Below are 18,165 nucleotides of genomic sequence, written 5' to 3'. Positions count from 1 at the left end.
AAAGTTGCAGAATGGAGGGAAAAAAGAAATCACAGCTAGCACAGAATACTGCATCCAAATGAACACATTATTGTCAGAGTTGAATTGCCCTTTTTAAATTTTATTTTTTTTAAAGTGAATTTAATGTTGATAGAAGGTGCTGATTGAGAGCTCTGGAGAAATCTTCTGAAATCTTCTATCAGTCATATTTAAGGCTAAGATTTTGTCATGGTTATTTTTAGTAAAAGTCATGGACAGGTCATGGGCAATAAACAAAAATTCACAGAAGCCGTGACCTGTCTGTGACTTTTGCTGCTGTGGCTCCATGATTTTCCCCAACACCGTGGTGGCTGGGAGCTGTGGGGTTCCCCCTCCACCCACGGCGGCTGGGAGCTGCAGGGTGACTGTATTTTCCAAAAAGAAAATGGGACACCCCAGCCGCTTGCCCGAGGCTGTCACCTGTCGCTGGAACCCTGAGAAGGATGTCCTCAGGAGTCTGCCACCTGTTGCTGGATCTTTGCAGGGAGCCTTTTGTTGCCTGTCACCAGAACCCTGTTAGGACCCCACTGACTGTCAGCTCCAGAGTTCCGCGAACCCTGGGGCTGAAACAGAGACTGTCAGCGAGGTCTCTGGAAGTCATGGATTCCGTGACCTTCATTACCTCCGTGACATAAACGTAGCCTTAATCATATTGTATATGTTAAAGGGGTTATGTTACCAAGTGTTAAATAGTGATTTTAAAATAGTTTAAATGTTGAACCAATACTGGTTTAACCAGTCATGATTCTGTCTGGACCTAACTCAAGTATAAAGCAGGCATAGTTGTACAAAATAGGTATATTTGTTACTATTGTACTTTAATAATACTATTGATGCAAAATGACTATTGAGATCGTGATAACAGGCTAGGGCAATCAGATTTTTTTTTTAGTGGGAAAGATGTTTGGCGTCTACCAATAATTGAGAGAGATGAGCCTATTAGACCATTTTACCATGAACCACATTCAACTATAATGTCACTACTTTTATTTATAAAGCTGTGAAAACAAAATGATTGCCAAGATAAAACTAACACAGAATGGTATTGTTTATTTAATCACTAATGTCTAGGCCATGTGCAGTGTATGTAGTGCCTTTCTCTTAGTTGAAAGCTGATTGGGACAGTTTGACCTGTAAGACAAGATTGCTCACCAAAGAAGCACAGGAAAATGGACTTATTTGTTGGCAATTTCTTGATTCGGAAACCTGCAGCAATACCACATTATTTTTTTCATCATCATCAGGAGTCACCACTTTTGCTTGTGATTTTTTTCAGGTGGAAAATGTAACTTGCTAGTACTGGAGGCTTGGTATGGTGTTCCTGCAATCAAGGGCGGCTCTAGCCATTTCGCAGCCCCAAGCACAGCGGCACGCTGCCGGGGGCGCTCTGCCGGTCGCCAGTCCCGCGGCTCCGGTGGATCTCCCGCGTGCCTGTGGATGCTCCACCGAAGCCACGGGACCAGTGGACCCTCCGCAGGCACGCCTGCGGGAGGTCCACCGGAGCCACCTGCCGCCCTCCTGGCGACCGGCAGAGCGCCCCCTGCGGCATGCCGCCCCAAGCACGCGCTTGGCGTGCTGGGGCCTGGAGCCACCCCTGCCTGCAATAGCAAGGGGTTTGTCATTAGATTTTGCCCTTGATAATGGTCTGTTTTGCTTGAAAAATGAGTAGTAGGAGTCCCATCTAGAGTAAACCAACAGTGCCTGTGGAAGAAATGAAAAGTCCTGAATATATTGCATCACCCCTAGAGCTTCTCCAGGGTAAAAAGCTGAATGATGTGAACTCGCAGTAACAAATTTGACAGCTTGTCTTATTAACAGACCATCCAAAGTATATCCAGAATTAAAAGACGTAGTGGTTTTCCATCACAGGTCATGTTTGTTGTACAAACTGGTAGAAAAAAAAACTTTTTGTGAGATAAATGAAATGTTTCCAGGTTATAATTGCATTGTATTGATGAAGACATCACTTGAGTTCCATACCTATCTTGCTATTAATGCTTTCATTCGCTCTTCTGCCAAGTTATGCCTTTTTTGTTTAAGAATGCCTAAATAAAAATGCTTTGAGAATTATTTTTAATGCAAAGCAAAGATGTTGTAGAAGATGCCAGTTATGTTAAGAAGCTTCATGCAGGTGGCATTCTGACCTCCACCAAACAGCATTTACACACTAGCCACCAAACTTGCTCCTTTCTTGGGGTTTGCCTTTTACAGTTAAGGTAAATGATAGCAGAGTAGATCTCAGCCTAAGCTTCCTCCTGATCTTAGCTATTCTTCGAACTATTCTTGTAGGATTCTTGCACCTTCCTCTGTTTACCTTTGTCTCAGGGAGAGGCTCAAATGTTTTTACTGCTGGATTGGTACTAACAGGACCCATCTGATCTGGCTGTAGGGTGAGCAGATATCCCAATATTAGGGGTTTTATCTTCCATAGTCACCCTTCTAATCCTTAATCTACAAGATGTCCTGCAAAAATTTTATTTTAAAACATTGAATGTGGGCAGTACTCCATGAAAATCAGTCTAAGCTTTGGCTTGTACCTAGTGGATGCTTGAAAGCCAGAGCAGTGTAAGTAGGCATTAACATAAATAAGAATCAGGCCCATCATCTCCTGAATGAATTGTATTTTAGAGCTCACCACCCTTTTTCCTGGGAACACCATTTTAAAACTCACAGCATTTAAAATAAAATGTTGTTAGTTCTGATATAGCTACAGTGCTTTTAAAATTAAATTTCTTTTATATGTTGGGCTGTTCAGTTCTTTTTAGCTGTTCATTGCTGCTTTCTTGTGGGGTTAGTGAATCTGGAAGATTGTCAAGCACAGACAACACAGTTTTCATGCTGTCTGCAAATACTCAACTATAGATTTGGAGGTTTTGGTACAAAAATGAAAAATGCCAGCCAGCTCCTTTTTGCTATTTTTTTTTATAGGACAAGGCTTGTAATACTGCCAGAAGAACACTGTCAAGCTATCTGGTTTACCTGAAGAAACTCTTTCTGTGAGAATCCTTTTCTAATATTCATTTAAATTCTCCATTTATGATAAAAGTCTGTCTCTTTTCTTTTGATAACAAAAATATGAAGTGGGCTCCACGTTCTCTTACAAAAATAGCAGTGCTTACAAAGTGAGTAATAAGGGATTCTTAACTTTTTCCAAATTTTTGATGAGATCTGTAAAACAGAACTTCTTGGTTCCATGTAATGTCAAGGAGCTAATTGGGAAGATATTTACACTATGACTGGCTGTTTTGTAATTAGCAGTGTGGTATTATTCTAATATTTCCATTGCTTCATCTGTGGCTCTGATGTCAAGAAAAGGTGCAAAGGAGATGAACAGTCAATAGAGATTACATAGTTCTCTACCAGACTAACTATAGACCCCAATTCTGGAAAGCATCTCTATTCAGGTAGAACATTAGGTATCCACTAGTGAAAATTTTAGCCAGGAATTTTGGAACCAGAGATATGTATTCACAACACTAATCATTCATTGCATTGGTTAAAAACTAGGGTATAGGTTTTGCAAGTCTACTTTCTAAGATCCTTTTGAAATGGACTTTTAAAGACTACAAATGTACATATGCAGCATCACAGCCATTGTTGGATGAATTATTCATTATGAAAAATGCATCTGACAAATACTGGCCTCTCGTATTTGAAATAATTTGCAAATTGATTCTGTTGCTATGATTGTATTTGTTATCCATTGGTATCCATTGAATACTTTATGAACAAAGTCTGGCATTTGCACTTTTCATGAGCAATTTGCTGTCACTATTGCTTTGTGTATTCACTACTCATTGTTTGTGGTGTATAACTGATCACTTAAGTCACCTGGTATTACTTATGGCCTGTGACTGGACGGTGACCTTTTAAACAGGATAATAGTGAATAACAAATAACAATAACTAGAAAAATAATTTCAAGCGAAAAGCTTATTGTTGTATGCAATATAAATTGAATATTTTTATTTCAGGAAGACCCAGTCACAATGGGTTTGATCCATAATCTATTTAATCCAATGGTAAGACTCCCATATGAGCTGTCCTTTTAATTAAAACTGCTATGGCAAGCATGAATTTTAGGTGGCATGATAAAATTCTGCTAATTATTTTATCAGTAGGGGCTGGCTGGATGGCCTGCCCATTAAGGGAGATGGGACTCAGCCTTGCCTGTGAAAGATCAACTGCCTCCCCAGCTGATCATGATCTGCTGGGAAAGTGGGCAATTCAGTTATCAAACTCAGCTGGGGAAGAGCTGGGTGACTGCTATCAAGGGCTGGGAAGGCTGAGTTGGTGAGGAGAGATGCATGAGGGAGGTTGTGTCCTGTGACGTGTCCTAGGGAAAGATTGATAGTGGAGAAGGAGACTCCTATTGCAGCCATGGGAAAAGGCCAACCCCCAGGCAGATGGCCTGGAGGTAGACTGGGAATAAGGATCCAACCTGGGGAAAACCAGACTTGGGGAAGGATTCCAGGGGAAAAATCCAGAGGGTCAGGACTACAAGTGAATGGGGTAGAAGGATAGCCTAGAAGGGGCAGAAGAACCTTTTGTTTTATGTTCTTTGGACTAGAGACTGCAGTATTACCCACAATAGAAATCCCAAATCATGAGTCAGACCGCCAAAATTGTGTGTGTGTGTGTGTGTTTTAAACAGATGATATTGTGGGTTTTTTGAGCTGGTCTTGATTTTTTTGACCTCTCCTTGGCCATCCCCAATGTATGTGTGTACATGACAGTTAGTTTTGCCAATTCTCTCAAATTTCTGGGGTAAGATGATTTTTGGCCCCTGCTGCAGTAGCTCTCAGCCTCCACATCTCCCCATCAATTAAGCTTGCCCCACCCCAACCTCCACATCAATTCTGTTCCCCAATACTTGCATCAGTCATGCTCCCATCTCCATCAGTTCTGCATCCCCCAAGCCTGCAATCAGGTCAGCTCTTGCCCTCACCTCTGCTCCTCTGGGGGTTCTTCATCCCCTCTGGTAGGCCTGGGGGCTGCAGCTGCATCCCCTTCCCCCCATTCAGGCTGGGGGGCAGCTCCAGGGGATCTTCATCCCGCATTTGCCTCTTCCTGGACAGAGTTTGTAAGGGGGGAGAAGGGAAGAGCCAATCCTATTGCTCACAGGAGAGGAGGGGGCAGAGCTACCCTGATCTGCTGGGCTCTTTCTGTCCCCGAGGCCCCCGAGAATGGGGCTTGCTGAGGAGGTGGGGTGGGGGAGAGAGCTCTTTCGGTGACAGCACTGATGGGTTTCTCTGTCCCAGGAGATGGGCAAGTCGGGCAGCAGCCAGTCAAAGGGTGGCTTTCCCCAGGTAGGGCTCAAATTTGGTTGAGGGCTGGAGCTTCTGGGTTACTTGTGAGTCTGAGTTCCAGCACCAGCTCCAGCCAAAACTTGTCACTTGCAGAAAAATCGTGAGGTTTGGCAACACTGAGACCGCTGCTTGGCAGGGCCTTGCTGAGGTAAGGTAGACCTCTTGCAGGGCTATTGTTGGGATGAAGAGGGAAATGGAGGTGGAACCACTGCCACAGTGTGCCACAAGGGGGCACAGGGAAGTCAGCTTGCCCCAGGCTTTAAAATAGCCCATAGAGCAGGGGTGGCCAAACTGTGGCTCAAGCATGTGGATCTTTTACAGTTAAAGTGAAGCTGGCAAAGCCCCCCACACTCCTCCCCCATTCTCCACCTACCAGACTGGGGAGTGGGGAGCTTGGGACCTCTGCCTTGCAGCAAGGTGGTGAGGTAGGGGCTTCTGCCCAGTGAGGAGAGGGATCTTGGGGCTTCAGCCACATGGGGCGTGCCTGCTGGGGCTTGGGGCATTAGCAGGAGTGGAGCAGAATCCCCAAGCCCTGGCAGGTGCCTCCCATGGGGCAGAAGTCCCGAGCCCCAGCAGGTGTGCCCCATCTCTTGAACTTTTCTGAAGATTGTCATATGCGGCTCAGGGGGTCAGTAAGTTTTGGCCAACCCTACTATAGAGAAAAAGAACAGGAGTACTTGTGGCACCTTAGAGACTAACAAATTTATCTGGGCATAAGTTTTCGTGGGTGTCATAAACAGTTAGTTAAGGGTTAAGGTCTCTTTTACCTGTAAAGGGTTAACAAGCAGTACCTGAGGAACACCTGACCAGAGGACCAATCAGGGACAAGATAATTTCAAATCTCTGTGGAGGGAAGTTTTTTTTTTCTGTGTTCTTTGTTTTGAGTTGAGTCTCTCTTGGGAGTTAAGGGAGTCCAGACATCTTAATCAAGTCCTCCCAGGTTTCTGCAATACTTTTCATCTATTCAGTCTAGTGAGTATTAGAAAGGCGAATTAGTCTTATAATTTGATTTCTACATTTGCAATTGTGTGTTTGCTGAAGGAATTCTTTATTTCTGTTTGCTGTTACTTTGATTATGCTGAGGAGGAGGGAGGGGAAGTCTCTCCAGTTTTTATAAGTTAGACCCTGTATTTTTGCATCCTGGTAATACAGAGATAGTGTACTTTTTTTTCTTTCTTTAATAAAATCTTTTCTTTTTTAGAACTTGATTGATTTCTTCCCTTGTTTGGATTTTCAGGGGAAGGGGAGGGGGAAAAAGTGAATCCCTCTTTGTTTGATTCAAGGAGTTTGAATCAAGGTATTTTTCCCAAGGACTAGGGGAAAGGGAGGGGGGATAGGGAATCCCTCTTTGTTTGATTCAAGAAGTTTGAATCAGGTATCTCTCCTAAGCACTAGGAGAGGGGAGGAGGGAAATGGTTTGTTTCCCTTTGTGTTGAGATTCAGGTTTGAATCTGTGTTCCCCAGGGGAAGTTTTTGGGGGAACAGGGAGTGTGTCAGACACTTAAAACTGACTGGTGGCAGCGAGAACCAGATCTAAACTAGAATTTTAGTTTAGAGGAGTCCATGCAGGTCCCCATCTTGTGAACGCTAAAGTTCAAAGTGGGGAATAAACCTATGACAGTGGGCTAAAGCCCACTTCATCGGATGCATGCAGTGGAAAATACAATAGGAAGATATCTATCTAGCTATCTAGATATACAGAGAACATGGAAAAAATGGGTTTTGCCATACCAACTCTAACGAGACTAATCAATTAAGGTGAGCTATTAGAGTTGGTATGACAACACCCATTTTTTTCATGTTCTCTCTGTTTGTTTGTGTATGTCTGTCTGTCTGTCTATCTATCTATCTATCTATCTATCTTCCTACTGTATTTTCCACTGCATGCATCCGATGAAGTGGGCTTTAGCCCACGAAAGTTTATGCCCAAATAAATCTGTTAGCCTCTAAGGTTCCACAAGTACTTCTCATTCTTTTTGCTGATGCAGACTAACACGGCTACCACTCTGAAACCTACTAAAGAGAATAACTGGCTCAGCCTCTCAGTAAAGAGCACATCAGGTTCCTGACAATCTTGGGCTCTTTGAACCTAAGTGATCCTGTGTGAACTGTCAATGCCTCCAAAGCCTGTGCTTGGATGACTGAGAGTGAAGGGGGCCTTCAGATTAATTTCTAAGGTTGCTTTTGTGGTGTATTGAAAATTGTTAAAATTGTAAGCTGTTGTTTTAAAATATCTAGGAGTTTCCTGGTCCTGCTTGCAGGCTAAGGTGTGATCTTGACCTTGCAGCAGCCTGTCAGCAGCTATCCAGCCTACAATAAGGTGGGGTGAGTTGTGCCTCTCTGTTCTAGGGAGCAGCCTGCTTTGTTACTCTCTGTCTTGTGGCACTTTGGTGTTATCATTCTGAATTCCAAGGAATAAAATATTTTTAGGCTGTATGCATAAAACATAAGCCATCTTTTTAGACTTTGTTCTCAAGAACTTTGGGGACTTTTTGAGTCTGGCTTGTGCTTCCTGCCTTTTGGAATTTGAGGGTCTTACTATTGGTGTCAATGGGATTGGGCACTATTGGTTTCTGTTGCCATGGTCAAAGTTCTGTGCAGCAAACAAGCCATAGAAAAGGATGTAGCTCCACTGCAGAGCTATAAAAATATCCATGGTTAGTCTTCAAAATTTCTGTTTGGAATGCAGCAAAATTTTAAGTAGGAATACTGTAGGCATTTTTGTTTTCTTTTGAGTGTGGTATCCAAGCAGTGGGGCTGGATAGGGACATATATCTTAATGATAAATACACCATTTATAAAGCGATTACTTCTTTACTTTAAACAATGCACACATAGATCCTGAATTCTGACACACACTTAATAGTCATGGCAAGAACACTGGGTGATTTAATGCTCATCATGTAATTCTCCTGTCCTCTTTCTTATTTAAATAACATTCAAAAGTGTGCTAGGCACTCTACAGAACAAATAAAATGGCAAGTTTACTTACAATCTAATTTTTGATGTAACTCTGAATGCGAGTATTAAATAAGGGTAGGGTGGAGGGTGGTGAGGTTGTGGAAAGATAAGGGTAATGGTAAAAAGATTCTGCAGTAACTCAGTCATGGTTATCTTCATTTGTTTTGTTTTTTTTATGAATTAAATAAGGCTCTCCTCTCACAACTGGACTTAGATTGTAAGTTGTTTCTGGCAGGGACATTGTCTTCTATTACATCTTATGCTGCATGCACAATTATGATGCTCTATAAAACATAAATTTAATGATATTCCTTATGTATTCAGACTTATATTTGCAAGTTCTTCTGATTTTAAGTCTTGTGCCAATAGAAATAATTTTTTAAGTTTGCTCTTTAGCCAGAAAGGAATCATGATGTTTAAACAACCCTTCCAAGCATCAGAACATGCTAGACTTAGTGTCTTTCATATCCCTTTACATTTTTCATCATTTTGTGCATGGCCTCACAATTTAGTATTTATTCATTGTTTACTTTGATTTAGAAATCATACACACTAGGACCCTTTATCCCCATGCTCTGAGAACCCTTTCCCATAATAAAAGCACAGTAATCACCAAGAACACAGAACTGCTACAATCTTCCCTCCCTCACATTCAAAAATGAAAAATATCAAATAGTATAAAAACTGATTGTATAGTCTTCTGTTCTTTAATGGGGGTCTTCTTCTGTTTCATCTAAAAACTTAGTTAAAGAAACTGGTTTGTGGAAAAGCAAGTATTTTAAAATAGATTTGTCTTGAAGGATAGGTTACCATCAACATGTTTTGCCTTTTAGCATTCATGTGTGGAACTTTACCAGGCTCCCTATATGGATGTACTTGTTTTGCACATGAGAAGCAGCTAGTAAGTGGTCAGCAAAACGGGTGAACTGTTGGGACCTTTCTGCCCCAGCATATCTCTGACTTTAATATTTTGTGTGAGAATTCAGTTGAATGACCTGGAGAACTGAAGGCCTCTATTTCTCCATAGAACAAGTGCAGTATAAGCAGCAATTGGGACCACTTTTGGAGTAGCCACTTTTAGAGGTAAAAAGGTCACTCAGTCTCCATGCATGTAACTAACTACAAGCTCAGTATAACACAAAGAAAAGCAGCAAGGAGGCAAACTGTCTCAGTGGATTCATAGATTTTTAAGGCCAGAAGGGATCATTATGATCTGATCTGACCTCCTGCATAACACAGGCCATAGAGCTTTCCTGAATTAATTCCTGCTTCAAGTTCAACAGCTGTGGGTGAACTATTATTTTAAAGAAAAAAATCAATCTTGACTTAAAAAATTGCTAGTGATGGAGAATCTACTGCAAACATGGTGAGTTCTAACGGTTAATTATCCTCATTGTTAAAAATATGCACTTATGACTGCTTGAAAGCTTAAGCAGACCTGGTCAGGTGAAGAAGCTAGCTTTGTTTAAAAATAAAACATGGCTGTCATTGCAAACTTATCTCAATCAGCAAACATTAGGAAAAATAGGATCACTAGAAGTAATTTAAAATATAATAAAATAAAAATCTCTACTTGGACACTGTCTAATTGCAGTTCATACTTCCTACCAGCGAACTGAATAGCATCCATATTAACACAGAAGTCTTATCTCATGTTTTCTGTGTAAGCTGCCGCCTTTTAATTTCTTTTTGAGTTTAGTCAGAAACCCCGGAGCCAGTTTAAGATATAAGCAGCCTATAATTGTCATAGAACAACAGGAAGAGTCTCTTCTTGACCTTTGATTTAACAGGAAGGCTGTCTTGTACCGAAGTACTCTGCTGCTACAGCTTTTGCAATGTATCATTACAATCAGTATCTTTTGTTCCAAGCTTTCTCAGCATCTGTGAAGCAGCAGCTGGTTACTTGTCTTCATCATCAAAGTGTGTTCAAGGACATTGCTCTAAAAACTTATTCTTCTAATCGAATTTCATTGGTTTGCAAAATTAAAACTTGGGGCTTGAATGTTTTAAAAGATGGTTTTAGCAAGATAGGTAAAAATAATAAAAGGGATCTTCCATCATGGAAATACTTACTTAAATAGAGAGATGCTGCAGCTAGAACTACAACTACTTATCCAAACCCCCAAATGTTGGAGGTTTAGATAAAGTGGAACAGAGGTTGAATACACCTCTGGGTTGGGATTCTCTGAGCCACAGTATAAGGGAGGCTTTTCAAAATTCTAACCCTTCCTGTTTCTAAGCAGCTCTAATTTTTATGTATGCTAGAAAATGAATGAGGCAGATTACTTGGCAGCCACCAGTCTAGGTTTTACTACATCCAACATGGTTGCTAAAAGCTACGGTAGGATTATGACATCATACAGCAGTTCTCTGCTATTTAGAAGCCATTGTTCCAGGAGCTTTTGCTTTACCTCATTGTTCTTATATTTGTGTATTGAAGTGGGGATTTTTGTTGCTTTACTATTTCATGAAGCTTATTTAAAAAAAAAAGAGGAGTTGAAACTTTTGTTGAATGACTAAAAATAGTGCCGATTCGGGGAGAAAAAATGCTCAGAATAATCAACACATTAAAACAAGCTAATAAAAATGGGCACCAGCAGGAGTTAGTGTAGAAAGAGTGGCACATATGAGAGCTGACTGACCTTACTCTCCTTCATTATTTGCTCCATTGTCACTTATGATAAAGCCAGCAGGGGTGATGATAATAGTAACTACACATCGATAGAGCCATGCATGCTTCTGAACAGCATTAATAGTACCGTACGCTGGCAGCTGTGTGATCTTTATTAAACCTAGAAATATAAACTGCTGCTTGTTTTCAAAAATCCTTTGTATTGACTGAGACAGATGCCTTTGGAAAGAGATCCAGCAAGGTTTGAAACAGGTGAAGTGTTTGTCTACATAATGTCAATGCATCCTTTGCTTATGTGAATGATTATTCTGTCTCCTTCATGGCTTGTCTTCACTAAGCTGGCTAAGTATTGCAAAAATGTAGCTGTTCGTGATTTTCAAGCTACTGAGGCTTAAATTCTGATCACTTCTGAACATTTGTCCCTGGGAGGTTTGAGGGGCCCTGTCATGTTTCAGACCCACTAGATGCCCAGAAAATCTGATTTGTTTGGCCTTACCCCAATCAATTTCAGGGAACTGAAGGTGCACACTTCATTACAAGAGTTGGCTGGAATGCCGGAACACTGCAAGGGGCCTAAGTGAGTTGAGCACTTTCCTCCCCTTGACCTTCAGTGAGAGTTAGGTGTCTATTTCCCTATAGGCCCTTGTGAAAATGTCAGCTTTACTTGTTACCACTCACAGAATTCTGCCACTCTTTTCTTTCTCTTTTTAAGTGTTGTAAAAATTCAGATGAACTATTGACTGAAGTGGTCTGTATTTCTCCCTCAATTATTTCCTTTTCCCAGCAATAGCCTTTTTCTAACTAGTATCTTTTCTGAAAATTTTCTGGCTCCTGAATTATTTGTAGCCTCTCAGGATAAAGATCTGTCATCATATTTCACAGTGTGTTTGCATTCTTAATTACTGACTAAAGGTCTCCTGTACAGTACGTTCCCCCAGATAAAGAGGATAGTGAAAGATGGAAAAGAATGTGAACTCCAAATGGGAAAACCAGACAAAAGGTTTCTGGCATGGGCTTATTTATTAGAACTGTTAATAGATCAGTAAGGGCTAAATGTTGAAGTTCTCACTCAGTTTTTAATCCAGTCTCTTTCTAAGGGCTCATCTACACTGCTCCGCAGTTTGGATTTTGGGGGTGTGAATAGCAGTGTACAGCAAAGTGCTGTGCTGTAACATGTGGATGCTGTGGGCACAAATGAAAAGGTCCCTAGTTTGCATTAACATAGGTTCCTTGTTCACATTTGAACTATTAGTTTGTACCTGTAGCATCCACATGGGGGAGTTACAGCGCAGCACTTTGATGTGCACTGCTATCACCCCCGCTCATCCCCCCCCCCCGCCCAGTCTGAACTGCAGGTTAATGTAGACATAGCCCAAGGCAATGTTTCATTGTGGCCAAGGATCTCAGTCCTAGAAGAAATATGGGAAGAGGTTTTTAATCCCATTTATTACCAATTTTTAACACCTATGCATAAAGAGATTTGTATAGTCATTAAGGGATGAGAACACATACTTACTAGTGAGAGCTGACTGGGAGAAACACTTAGTTTCCTTTATATGAATTGCAGGATATAGAAGAACACAAAGTATATATGTCTATGAGATAAGGCTTGTATATCAAAACAAATAATGACAAAACATTTTTAAGGAGGAATTGGAAAAAAAACAAGGCAGGCTTAGCAAGGCTTTCAGTGCAGTCAAGATTTTAAATACTACACAATCTATGTCTATACTACACAATCCACAGGTTCCATAGAGTCTCTATGGATAGAAATTTCATGCTCTAGTAAAAATATAACAGTAGGGATCTATTATCGACCACCTGACCAGGACAGTAATAGTGATGATGAAATGCTAAGGGAAATTAGAGAGGCTATCAAAATTAAGAACCCAATAATAGTGGGGGATTTCAATTATCCCCATATTGATTGGGAACATTTCACTTCTGGACGAAATGCAGAGATAAAATTTCTTGATACTTTAAATGACTGCTTCATGGAGCAGCTGGTACGGGAACCCACAAGGGGAGAGGCGACTCTAGATTTAATCCTGAGTGGAGCGCAGGAGCTGGTCCAAGAGGTAACTATAGCAGGACCGCTTGGAAATAGTGACCATAATACAATAGCATTCAACATCCCTGTGGTGGGAAGAACATCTCAACTGCCCAACACTGTGGCCTTTAATTTCAAAAGGGGGAACTATACAAAAATGAGGGGGTTAGTTAGACAAAAGTTAAAAGGTACAGTGACTAAAGTGAAATCCCTGCAAGTTGTGTGGGCCCTTTTTAAAGACACCATAATAGAGGCCCAACTTCAATGTATACCCCAAATTAAGAAAAACAGTAAAAGAACTAAAAAAGAGCCACCGTGGCTTAACAATCATGTGAAAGAAGCAGTGAGAGATAAAAAGACTTCCTTTAAAAAGTGGAAGTCAAATCCTAGTGAGGCAAATAGAAAGGAGCACAAACACTGCCAACTTAAGTGCAAGAGTGTAATAAGAAAAGCCAAAGAGGAGTTTGAAGAACGGCTAGCCAAAAACTCCAAAGGTAATAACAAAATGTTTTTTAAGTACATCAGAAGCAGGAAGCCTGCTAAACAACCAGTGGGGCCCCTTGATGATCAAAATTCAAAAGGAGCGCTTAAAGATGATAAAGTCATTGCGGAGAAACTAAATGGATTCTTTGCTTCAGTCTTCACGGCTGAGGATGTTAGGGAGATTCCCAAACCTGAGCTGGCTTTTGTAGGTGACAAATCTGAGGAACTGTCACAGATTGAAGTATCACTAGAGGAGGTTTTGGAATTAATTGATAAACTCAACATTAACAATTCACCGGGACCAGATGGCATTCACCCAAGAGTTCTGAAAGAACTCAAATGTGAAGTTGCGGAACTATTAACTAAGGTTTGTAACCTGTCCTTTAAATCGGCTTCGGTACCCAATGACTGGAAGTTAGCTAATGTAACGCCAATATTTAAAAAGGGCTCTAGGGATGATCCTGGCAATTACAGACCAGTAAGTCTAACGTCGGTACCGGGCAAATTAGTTGAAACAATAGTAAAGAATAAAATTGTCAGACACATAGACAAACATAAACTCTTGAGCAATAGTCAACATGGTTTCTGTAAAGGGAAATCGTGTCTTACTAATCTATTAGAGTTCTTTGAAGGGGTCAACAAACATGTGGACAAGGGGAATCCGGTGGACATAGTGTACTTAGATTTCCAGAAAGCCTTTGACAAGGTCCCTCACCAAAGGCTCTTACGTAAATTAAGCTGTCATGGGATAAAAGGAAAGGTCCTTTCATGGATTGAGAACTGGTTAAAGGACAGGGAACAAAGGGTAGGAATTAATGGTAAATTCTCAGAATGGAGAGGTGTAACTAGTGGTGTTCCCCAAGGGTCAGTCCTCGGACCAATCCTATTCAATTTATTCATAAATGATCTGGAGAAAGGGGTAAACAGTGAGGTGGCCAAGTTTGCAGATGATACTAAACTTCTCAAGATAGTTAAGACCAAAGCAGATTGTGAAGAACTTCAAAAAGATCTCACAAAACTAAGTGATTGGGCAACAAAATGGCAAATGAAATTTAATGTGGATAAATGTAAAGTAATGCACATTGGAAAAAATAACCCCAACTATACATACAACATGATGGGGGCTAATTTAGCTACAACGAGTCAGGAAAAAGATCTTGGAGTTATCGTGGATAGTTCTCTGAAGATGTCCACGCAGTGTGCAGAGGCGGTCAAAAAAGCAAACAGGATGTTAGGAATCATTAAAAAGGGGATAGAGAATAAGACTGAGGATATATTATTGCCCTTATATAAATCCATGGTACGCCCACATCTCGAATACTGTGTACAGATGTGGTCTCCTCACCTCAAAAAAGATATTCTAGCACTAGAAAAGGTTCAGAAAAGAGCAACTAAAATGATTAGGGTTTTAGAGAGGGTCCCATATGAGGAAAGATTAAAGAGGCTAGGACTCTTCAGTTTGGAAAAGAGAAGACTAAGTGGGGACATGATAGAGGTATATAAAATCATGAGTGATGTTGAGAAAGTGGATAAGGAAAAGTTATTTACTTATTCCCCTAATACAAGAACTAGGGGTCACCAAATGAAATTAATAGGCAGCAGGTTTAAAACAAATAAAAGGAAGTTCTTCTTCACGCAGCGCACAGTCAACTTGTGGAACTCCTTACCTGAGGAGGTTGTGAAGGCTAGGACTATAACAATGTTTAAAAGGGGACTGGATAAATTCATGGTGGCTAAGTCCATAAATGGCTATTAGCCAGGATGGGTAAGAATGGTGTCCCTAGCCTCTGTTCATCAGAGGATGGAGATGGATGGCAGGAGAGGGATCACTTGATCATTGCCTGTTAGGTTCACTCCCTCAGGGGCACCTGGCATTGGCCACTGTCGGTAGACAGATACTGGGCTAGATGGACCTTTGGTCTGACCCGGTACGGCCTTTCTTATGTTCTTATGCATTTTATAGTCATTAGAAAACTAGTGAATACCCATTCCATCTTCCCATCCTTGCTGTTTGCACAATCCCAGCATTCTATAAGTATCTGAGGTTTGGCCAGTTAAATACTCCTCCTGGATGTGCATTCAGGTTAGAGCCAGGATGCAGGCAACAGTAAGATATAGTCTTTTAGAAGAAACTTTTTTTTAATCCCCTGATTTTTACATAAATGATTGTTTTACCAGACCAATTGGAATTTACCCTTTTTCTTTTCCTAATTGTGTGTAGCTATCACATGCTTCATTGTAATGAAAGGCATGAAGTCTTTGATTCACTGTTGGGGAGTAATTTGTCACATCCAGATGAAAGTAATCCTGATTTTTTGCTAAGTAACACACAGTCCAAAGTGTCATTGTCTGTGTCGTGTCTCCTTTACCCCGTAGACCACTATCTTCTTATTTTGTTAAATATGAGGCTTTTGATGGCTTTATTTAGCCATTGAAAGGGAGGTTTTTTCACATTTTCTGCAATATTTTTTCCATCATAACAACTTTTAGACATTGTTTCCATTTAACCTATCAAACAACATTCCCAGTTATGAATATATATATATATATACTTACGTTATGGAAACCCTGGGCCTGCTCCTGCTCCCACTTAAGTCAGTGGTAAAACTCCCTATTTTTCCACTCTTCTTTTTCTCCTAATATATTTAACAGTTCTATTGGTGTAGGGAATTTGGAGAAGTTTAAAGATTCTCTATGGATACTAACAATTGTGTAGTTCTTAAATATCTGTATTGCTTCAATCACAGTGGGTCAAATTCTGTGGTTTTTAATTGAGCAAAACTCCTGTTGACTTCAGTGGGAGTTTTTGCTCAATTTAACAAATGCAGAGTTTGGCCTATAGCTTTTCCTGTATTAAATTAAAGGGTATAACCATGTTTTCATGAAATAAGCCTACCATTCCTCCCCCTTTTTGCTTTTCCTCTCCAGGAACTCATTTCCTCCAAGGCATTCTGGCAGCCCAAGATTGTCCCTCGGGAGCATTTCCTGGTGCATAAGCCCTGGAATCTTAGCACTCTGTAAAGTTTTATACCATATCATGTGTGTTTTTAATAATGTTGGGAAAGATAATTTTTCAATTTGTTCTTATGCACAAATTTGCAAGACTTTTGCTCTTAACAGTAGCTTGACCAGCTGCCATATGCAGCATCTGAACTACAGGGGGGTACAACATATACTGCCACTAGTCAGTCAGGTAATCAGTCTTAAAATTAGAGGCCAAACCTCTTCTCTCCTCTGAAACAAAGCATATTAAAAAGTTCATAGCTTAAATCTGGGTTCTTTCTCTCACTGTATTATTTACTTTCTACTGTGAGCTTAGTATGCTAATTTAAATGATTGTTCAGCAAAATCTAATGCTCTTAAAAGAAGAGATGAAAACTTAGGGTCTGGTCCATCCCTCACTGAAATCAATGGAGAGATTGCCATTGACTTCAATAGGAGTAGTACAGAGCCCTTAGGGAGCCTCATTATCTTAACTTTTTATTTTATTTTGCCTATCAGTGAGAATAGACATTCACAACTGAAACCTTGAAGGCAACGGACTGTCCCAAATCTTGCACTGTATTCATGCCCATGACTACTCTGACACATGGGCCTGCATCCCAGCTGAGCTCTCATACATTCAAGGAAATGCAGTTCCTGCTGACAGCTGGAGGGGCTGGTGTGGCTCTTACTTTCAGGCAGCCAGGTGAGTGCCAGGTCAATTGAAGCCTGCAAGGCTGAGGAGGTGGAGGCTGCAGGTGCAGCAACTGGTTGGGGAGGCAAAGATGCAGAGTGAGGGACAGAATAGGAGTCTGAAGGGGACAAAGTAAGGGGGCAGGGGCTGAAAGAGGAGAAAATGGGGCCAGAATTTCAGGGGGAGCAAATGAAGGGAGCTACCTTAAGTTCCCCCATAACCTCTACAACCCTGCAGAAGCTTCCCAGCTAGAATCTTTTTATCCAACACTTAAAAGATGGTGTTTATGTAACTGCTGGAGTTTCTACCAGTATAAAGGGCCAAGTGTCTTAATCTGTCGTGTGCAGTATGGGTGATCAGCAAAAGCTGAGATTTTTCTCTTAATTTTTTAGAGTGCAGAACAGCTTACAATGCTCCCCATGGTTTTGAATAGCCTGATTAGGATTTGCACCAGAACAGAGATGTTAAATAGTACGTCATCAGGATATCCTGATAATAGGTTGGGGCTGCCACTTGTTTTTCTGAACTTTATTCCCTTCCCTTTTTCTCCTTTAATAGTGTTAGATGGAATCCTGTGGGTAAAAGTGAATGCACTGTAAAAGAAGGTGAAGCACTTGTGCAATCCAGCAGTTGTGGTGTTGGCAGAGTAAAGATGTGTGTGTTATCTGGGGGTATTGGAGCATTACCGAAAGAGGGCAGGGTTAAGGATACATGGGGAACCTTACCTGTGTATTTTCTGTTTTTTTCAGAAGTTTGATTTTTGTTCCTCTCAGTGTTCTGCTAGCAGATGACATACCACCAAGCAACCTTAACTCTGCATTGATTGAATTTCCTAGTTTTTTTAAACAGGAAAAGATATGTTGTTAATAGGAGTAAGTAGTCATTTAGTCACTTGTACATATGCCTCAGTTAACAGACAGACAGCCCCCTCCTGCCCCCACACACATCAGCTGAGCTGCATCAGTCTTGCTTTGGCACGCCATGCCCTTGACCCATTCATTCCATTCTCCCTTCCAACCTCATCCCCTCCCCACTAC

The sequence above is a fragment of the Mauremys mutica genome, chromosome 1 (assembly GCF_020497125.1).
Source record: "Mauremys mutica isolate MM-2020 ecotype Southern chromosome 1, ASM2049712v1, whole genome shotgun sequence".
Lineage (NCBI taxonomy): Eukaryota > Metazoa > Chordata > Testudines > Geoemydidae > Mauremys > Mauremys mutica.
This window is presented reverse-complemented; position numbering follows the sequence as displayed.